The sequence below is a fragment of the Pinus tabuliformis genome, chromosome 6 (assembly GCF_031772625.1).
Source record: "Pinus tabuliformis cultivar Carrire ecotype Pingquan chromosome 6, CPIR1, whole genome shotgun sequence".
NCBI classification, from domain to species: Eukaryota; Viridiplantae; Streptophyta; class Pinopsida; order Pinales; family Pinaceae; genus Pinus; species Pinus tabuliformis.
The window spans coordinates 1326293862-1326302361 of NC_142292.1; the positions used below are offsets into that span (position 1 = coordinate 1326293862).

The 8500-nt window shown below is 40.9% G+C and overlaps 1 long non-coding RNA gene across 1 annotated transcript; it reads left to right on the forward strand.

The window, feature by feature from the left end:
- The first annotated feature begins 7270 nt into the window (after window positions 1–7270).
- Window positions 7271–8155, forward strand: LOC149263494 (uncharacterized). Its single transcript, XR_016249685.1, has 2 exons — window positions 7271–7635; window positions 7749–8155. It is a non-coding gene; the product is annotated as an uncharacterized LOC149263494 (long non-coding RNA).
- The last annotated feature ends 345 nt before the right edge of the window (window positions 8156–8500 follow it).

Below are 8500 nucleotides of genomic sequence, written 5' to 3' on the forward strand. Positions count from 1 at the left end.
TCATGCTCAATTCATGCATCTATGCCCAACCAATCAACCGAATATGTCTAGGAATGCATGCCTCCCTCCCTATAAGTGAGTAACCCATGCTACACGCTCTATAAATGTACTCCTACAAAGGGTTGCTGCCTAGAAATACTACAGCTTTGCCAGCTGCCACTGCATCAACCTGCACCTCGTTAGTGGGTGGACCCAAGGATGGATGCATGATTGCCTCTAAAATAGCCTCGCTCATCTGACTGGAAACTTCCCGCCCCACCAGTCCACTCGTCATCTGCAAAAATGTCCTGTCAAGTGCCAACGCCTCTTGATGAACAATATCTGCAAATACTACCCCCCTGGTAGCTCCCTGCACATCTGCCTGCTCCTCTCTAATGGTTGGCCCCAAGGGTGTCTGCTCATCCTCCATCTTGGGCTCAACATGAGCCACTAGCTGACTCTACAAAAATGGCTCATCCGGCACACTATGCATATCGTCCTCCTCATGTCCTTGTACCGCTGAGTGATCTTCATGCTGGGCCACCACTAATGGCTCATTTCTCAAATCCTCCCAATTGTCTTCTCCAGGGCTTTCTTTATGCATGGAATCAAATTGTTGCTCACTATCTGTAATCATCAAACATAGAGGCATAGGTAGGTTGCTATCACACAATTGTTCATGCTCCTCGAAGTTGTTTTCATGCAAGTTAAAGCATTCTACATGCAGCTCCTGCTCAAACATGGGCCCTTCATTTCTTTGTTGACTTGAGTTTTTTGTCATTCCTCGCTCTTCTTTAGTTTTTGCTTCTCTGTCAGTTTTACATGTGTGATCTGGTGTCCATGCTCCTTGACATGTGAAGCAGATATGCTCTCTCCTCATTTGATTTCGGCTCTTCTTTGGTAGCTCTTGAGACTGCTTCTGCTTTGGTTCCTCATCCTTCCCAAATCTGAACCCTCCCAAAGATATTCTCATAAAATGTCTCCGAGCAATAGGGTCAACACTAAGGGCTGTGAGCTACCTCAATGACTCATCCATGAGCCAATAAATTTTAAAATTTCAAACTCCCCTTACTACTGTTGCAAAGGCCCAACAAAATAACCCAAATAATTAATTCGCACTGCTCAAAAATTATGTTGTTGCTGCTGAAGATGAACTGGTGTTTTTGCCCTCAATAGTACAAAAATTCTGAAAATTTACCCTGAAGCTCCTCACACCAAACCTATAAAAACCCAGAAATGGTTTGGCTTAAATACAAGCCAAGATCAAGCTCACCAAGTGGTGTGAATTACCCAATTCACTGATAAAATGAAATGATGAAGGAACACTGGTTTACAGCCCGCATACTACCCAGAAAATTCTGAAATTTCAACCAAGGGCTCCTCTCACAAAACCCAAAAAAATATTGGGCAAATTCTAGCTGATCTATAAAATCCCCAATTTAGTGTGAGTTTCTCAGTCTGCCCAGCTCTGCACACTGCTCCAAATAAGATAAATTAATATCACAATGCTCCAACTCTTCAATCCTTCAAATTCACTGCAAAATCACTGGCAACAACAATCTTGGCACAAAAATAAAAATTCTGCAACAACGGATGACTTTGGCACTTCCAAAATAAACCCTCGAATACTTAAAACTGAAAACCCGAACCCACAGGTTGAGCCAAGTTCGATGCTCTGATACCACTGTAATGTCCCAAACACAGGAAATTTGGAACAAACTCTTCAAATCAAATTATCTAGCACTTAACAGGAAATTGCCATGGAAACCCGAACACCAGAAATTTCACTGAAACCATAAACCCACAAATTGCATAAAATCTCATTAAAAATCACAACATGAGGAACAATGAGAAATGCAGCAACCAAAATCCATCTTTATTATATATAGATAGATGCCAATACAATGTTGAATTTTCTAAGTCTATCCGTTAGAAAATTAATATGTATTCTGCTGGTTTATTTCTTCTACTTGTAAATTCTGAACAAGTTACTTAAAACATATAAATAATACAATACAGTCTCAACATCTACAGATCATCAGCGGAAAGAAAACAAACACACAAGTGACACTGTCATTTTTGGACAAATGTCCCCGAAATACCTAATGTGGGAAAACTAGTGCAACTATTCTGAGTGTTTATTATTATGCAGTATTTCCTTGAGTACAATTGGGTGCCTAACCGGCTCACCCGACAGAGAAAAATAACTGGCAGCAATACCTCTCTATTCATAAACAAGTATTCAGAAACTGTCCCACGAAACCCTCTCCATCGACTCGGAAGCTCTACGCTGGCCCTTCTGGCCTTTGCGTCAGCCCCAAACCCCTCTGCGTCAGCCCTCTGAGGCATTGTGCAGCGTCTACATCACTCCAGCTGCCCTCTACGTGGATGATGCAGTCCCTTTGGGCTCTGCGTTGTCTCTGCTGGGCTCTGCGTGGCCTGCTCTGGCTGTTGCCTCTCGCTCTCTGCCTCTGCACTGGTATCTTGGCACTGTCTCTGCCTCTCTGTCCAGTACTCACTGCCCCTCGCTGCTGAATACCCTTTTCCTGGTTCTACTGCTTAATTTCTTCCAGCATTTCCTTTTGTCCATTTGCCAAGTCGTTCAGCGCCCTCAAGAGGTTATCGAATGCTGCCTCCTCTTTGCTCTTGGGTTCTAGCCATAGTATTCAAAACCGGCCCAGCTAACTAGTTACCTGTCTAATCGGCCGGTTAGCAGGCCCTCCGGTTGGAACTAGTCAAAAAACCCGGTCAGACACCTTGTTTGGCCAAAAATTGGAGCTAACCGGTCCTACCCGGCCGGTTTATTGCCAGGGCAAGTATAGCCCCCAGAAAATGTATTTTTGTGAGTTTTGAAGCTGTTTTGAGGGAAATTTGGGGTTGTTTTCCTCCAAAACTGGTCCCTCCAAGAAAAACATGCCTACCCTCTCATTTTCCTGACACATTTCAACCCTAAAGGAAATGTCACTTTTACTTAAATTTTTAACATTACCATGAAATGACTCAGGATGTTTGAGAGTGGTTTCGACCTCGTTGGATTTCATATGGAGAAACTAGAATTTTAGATTTCACTCAAAATTCAGCAGACTTAATGGTTTTCAGGATTTCATGGTTTGGGGGTAAACAATAAATGCAATCGGAGCTCCAAATGATGAGCAAAACTCCTAATCTAGATCCCATTGTGTTGGACGATATTGATCCAACATCAGAATGGGTGGAGGAGACTGAAGAACCTGTGTTTGAGGCTGATTTTGATATCGACATGGCTTTTGCGGGGGATGAAGCAAATTATGTGGCGGCGTCAAGGAAAGGCAAAGAACTGATGGAAGGCACTAGTCATGCAAGTCGACAAACTCGTGCTTCCATTAGGTCCACTTCTATTGTTATTGGCGGCATTGATACTGAGGTTGCAGATCAGGTTGAGGCATCCTCAGACTCTGAACCAGATGATGTCTATGTAGCTCCTAATGATGATCTTGTGGCTAGTTGTGGTGATGAACTTGATGATTGATCATGTGTACACTATAGACTTGTAGTAGGCCAATGGCCTCATAGCTTGCAGCATTGTTTTTGGACTTTATAGGCCATTTAGAGCCTCATTGCTTATGTATTTTTCTATTTTGTTGATGATATGTATTGCACTCGATGCCATTTTGATATATTCACCTTTACATGGTATATAAATGAGCAAACTTTGCATATTTTGTCTCTATTGGCTTGGAATCATGGTTTTAAATCTTAAAAATAGTTTTGTTTCATTAAAAATTAATTATTTAATGTATTTTTCTAAAACCGGTTTGTTTAGACCAAACCAATCCCGGTTAGACCGGTTCCGGTCGGTAAACCGGTTCATTAGGTGGACCGGTCCAGTCACCGGTTCCGGTTTTAAAAACTATGGTTCCAGCATGTCTACTTCCTCTACCTCTTGTTCTGGAGTCTCAGTATCTATTGTAATCTCCAGTTCCCTCTCCTGGCTCCTGTATCTATGTCTCTGGTAAGTAATATTCAACGTTTCTTTTGTGGTCATAAGAGATGTTCCCACAATTGAGCCAACACCGGTGCTTTGATACCACTGTAATATTCTTATTAGGAAAATTAATAGTGATACTCAAGAAAAATTCACATGCAACACAAAAATTTCAGACAACAATTAGACACCCACAAGTACGCCAAAAACTGGGCCAAGCTGAGCCATTTTATTATCAAGAGAGTACAATAGATGTATGGAATGTGTTCACCTAGGCTTGCCAAAGCAAGTTGGACAAATCCCAAGTGAGAAAATGTGTTGCCCGAACAATGGAAAGTGCTTCCTCTTCAAGCTTTGCGCTGGCCTTGGAAATCTACAATGCTGGCTGGGAAGAGACCCCTGTTTGAGCCCTCTAGAGTGCTTAGAAAATTTTTCCAAATTAATCTTGGCCTCTCCTCAACAAACCCAGAAAGATCTAGAAAGGGTTGGGCCTCGTTCCAACCTTCCGAAATTACCCCCAATTTGTGTGAGGTCCCTCTCTAGCTGGGTAACTCGTGCTGCTTGAGGAACTACTGCCAACGCCCTCCAAAATTAGTTGAGAACCTCTCCAAGAATTCTCCTTGTGTCCTCTTGTAAATCCTCAGATCCAACCCCGGTTCAAGCCTCCACAACCAAGGTGCTCCTCTAATGATTGCGCAGGCCCAGTCAACCACTACTGTGCTAGCCTAGGAAGAAGAAATTTGGCTTGTAGGAAGGCCACTCAGCCTACCCACCAAACCACTGCAAAAGTGCTGCTAGATGCCAAGAAAATGTGCCCCTAAATTCTCGGAACCAGCTCTACCATGAAGCTCACTCCCCACAAGAGTGCGTGGTCCCTTACTGTGCCCAACCTGCTCCTCAACAACTCGAATCTCGCTGTGGAATCCCTCCGGAACAGCTCCAAGAATGTAGCAAAGGCTCCCCTAGGGTGGCACTCGAAGTCAACTGAAGTAGTAGTTGAGATCTCCCCTTGGAAGTCTCGTGTGCTGAACAACACTTTGTTGACTCAGCTAAACAGCTTGAGCAATCAATGGTTTAGACATCAAATGAGAAAAAGTCCCAAAATGAGTGCTCCACCTCTAATTTATAATTTCCACCCCTTCGCTTTCATTGTGGGCTCCACCCAACAAATTTCCTTTCCCTCCTCTCTCCAAGTTGAGCTCTCCAAGGAGTGTGTATTCCCTCATGAAGTGGTCCCCACCTTGCACTAGCTCCATGATTTTTCTCCTTTCTCTAAGTGGGTCCCTCTCTTTACCCAGAAAATAAATATTCTTTTGATTTATCCACTTTCCTAAGTCGTGGGCAAAACTTGGTGTTCACCTATTCAAAATTGCAAAAATGGTGGTGCTGCTTGTTGATTTTAATTAGAGGGGAAATCACACAATCTTCTCCGAGGAGCAATGTTTTAGGAAGGGTTAATGCTATCAGCTGCCTGTTGAGCTGATAACCCATAAAGCAAGGAGACCAATCTCAAAATAGTCTGAAAATAGTGAAACTAGTACTTTTCTTTTTTTGTATTATGCAAATCCAAATCTAGGTCTATTACTGGTTAATTAAACAATACACCTACATGATGATGATGATGGCTATTGATGCCCATCATGTAAAGCAAACCAATATTGGCCTTTCCTATTGATATTGAATCCAATGGAACAAATATTGAGAATTCTGGTATAAATTGTTGCTAATCTCCAAAACTAGGTAGTTGAATGTGGTGTTAACTGCATGATTTATTTTTCTTTTCCAAGTTGCATGGGAGATGTGTTGTGGAGTCTTGAATATTAAGAGTGGACTTTTTTCTTTCGTGAATTCAAATAATGTATTTAACTAAATCCAGTAGAGCTTATACCCAATGTTCCACCAAGGTTCCGGGACGACGGGGTGAGGGAGCGAGGATACACGAGAGCGGCCTATGCAAAAGCTCCCCACTAATTTTTAGAAAACGTGGGGGGACGTCAGGGTCTTGAAAACTTATAAATATAAAATATAATTTATAAATTGAGTCCACTATGACAATTGGGTTTGAATTGAAAAGTTGCAAAGCATGATCAGTGATATGAATATCATTATCTAATATCATATAAATTTAAAATTCTAATTTATAATCATACATCATACATTATGATTAAAGTTTGAACCATATTGATGTTCCACTTCCTACTATGAACATTGAATACTGAACAGTGAATATTGACATAAAATTATAAAAGTCAAGTCTGATACATCATACATCAAGAGTCAAAATTTTATAGAGTCAGAATAACATAAGAACATCAACATATCAAAAGATAAACGAGCATAATTTTGCTCAAGCCTCAAGGTAATGCCCTGCTAGTCTCTGCATCCAACTGCTGCATGAATAAATCAAGATCAACCATATCACCATCTAAATCTGAATCACTAGCATTCTCAAACATGCTAAGTGGCACACCAACCAACCCCATCTGTCTCTCATCAAGTCTCTCCTCCATATCTACCTGTGCATCATCCTCTGGATCAACATCCCATCGTGTCGCTGGTCCCTTCAAATACTTAGGTGTCTTCCTATGCTCAAGACATAGGGCACTGTGCACAACAACTAACTTCTCTGCTCTTTTAGAGGTAAGCTTGTTCCTCTTGATACAGTGGATGAAGCTATATGTGGACCAATTCCTCTCTGTTGTAGAGGAACTAGGAACGTCTTGCGAATGGAGTTCGGGGCCAGGGCGAATAATGAATTAACTTTATAAAAAAACGAATTGAAACCCTAAAGTATTAAAACTAATGTTAAATTTTAATTATAAACAAAAGTTTATTTTAAAAAATCGGGCCCCTCGACCCCCCACGACCCCTCACGATCCCCTTCTCGGAAACGACCCCCTGGCACGTCCCCCTGCGTACCCTGTTTTTTTGGAAGTGTGGGGAAACGACCCCTTCTCGTCCCCAAGTCTCCGGAGCGCGGGGGAGCTAGGAAACTAGACCCCTAGGGGGGGGGGGGAGTCCCCGTGGAACACTGCTTATACCCCTTTAAACCTAACTACTGTCGAGCATAAGTAGGGCCTTTCATTTATGAGAATTAAAAGGAATTATAAGCAGCGTACTGTTTTTTATTTTCAATGCAAATTTATTGGAGGAAAATGAAAGTCTTATTTTAAACTGGTTGGGTATGATCATTTTCGTTTTTGATATACTAGATTTTATCTGTTGTATATTTCTCACAGATTAAGCTAAAATTGGAATGTATGTTCACCTTTTGTTTTTTTTCAATGAATGCATGGTTATAAAAAAATTTATAGTAGGCAGAATCCCTGAGATGATTCTGTATATGGAAAAAACAGCACTAGAGCTGTAGGTCTGTCTCACCTAAGCCAAACTACTCTACAATTTAACCAGGGACATCTGTTTTACAATGTGAACAGGTAGTTCTGCCTGTGAGAATTAAATATAAGATAGGCAGGCATCTGAGTTGATTGTCAAAGGAATTCTATTCCAGAAAATGACGAGTGTCTGTATTGCCAACAATCTTGATATTAAAATCTTGGTGTTTACATGCGCTAGATGATTTTTCATTGCAATTGCTGGTGATCTAAGCTGGATCTTTCTTGTCAATGTGCAGTACCTCAAGGTGCTCATTTCAAATAGGACCTTTCTTGCTTCTGGAGGAGCCTTTCACAGTATGTTGGTTGCATTAGGATTATTTTGCCCTGTTTTTCTATTTGAAATCTTCTTAAGTAAATGCATATTAAATGGAGTGCAATCTTATTTTGACCCTTCGATTTGGTTGCAGGTAGAGAGTGGTCTGTTAACACCAACCTTAAAAATTCGCAGAGATATTGTGAACGCTCGATTTCATGATAAAATTACCAGTCTTTTCAAATAGATTGTGGGGTATGCTGAAAAGCATCCAGCCCCACCATGCTATGTCTGCATGCTATCACTCAATGACTATCCCTCAACGAACATCATGCATACTACCACTTGATGACTACCACTCAATGAACAATTGTTTACCATGCAGCTTGGCTGCTTTTTTTGTAGACCCAAAACAACCAACGTCAATAAATTTTGAATTTGATTTGGTTCATTCAACCATTGTACTTCAAATTGTTACATCGTTAGTGGTCACATCAAATAGTTTACACGCTTTTGTTTATCATTATAATTAACAAATATTAACATCTAACGTTTAGCATCTACTTGGGTTCTGTTCTCTTATGGAACTAAAACATATGTACCAGATCCAAAAACTTGGAGGGGTCTAACTGAAGGCTTTCTTCTTGATCAAGCCTCTTTTAGGGACACCACCTAGATTCTGTTTGTAGAGAACCTATAATACAAAGATACACCAATAATACTACTTTTATCCAAGACTTACCTGATACCTCCCTACACTGCAACATTCAACATACCTCAGGCCATCTTAACAAATTTGTGATTTTTTTCTCTCCAAACGTCCATTTTGTTAGATAATATCTAATTAATAGTTACCACATGAAATATAAATACAAATCTGTGGATTGTATCTTTTATTCATATTAT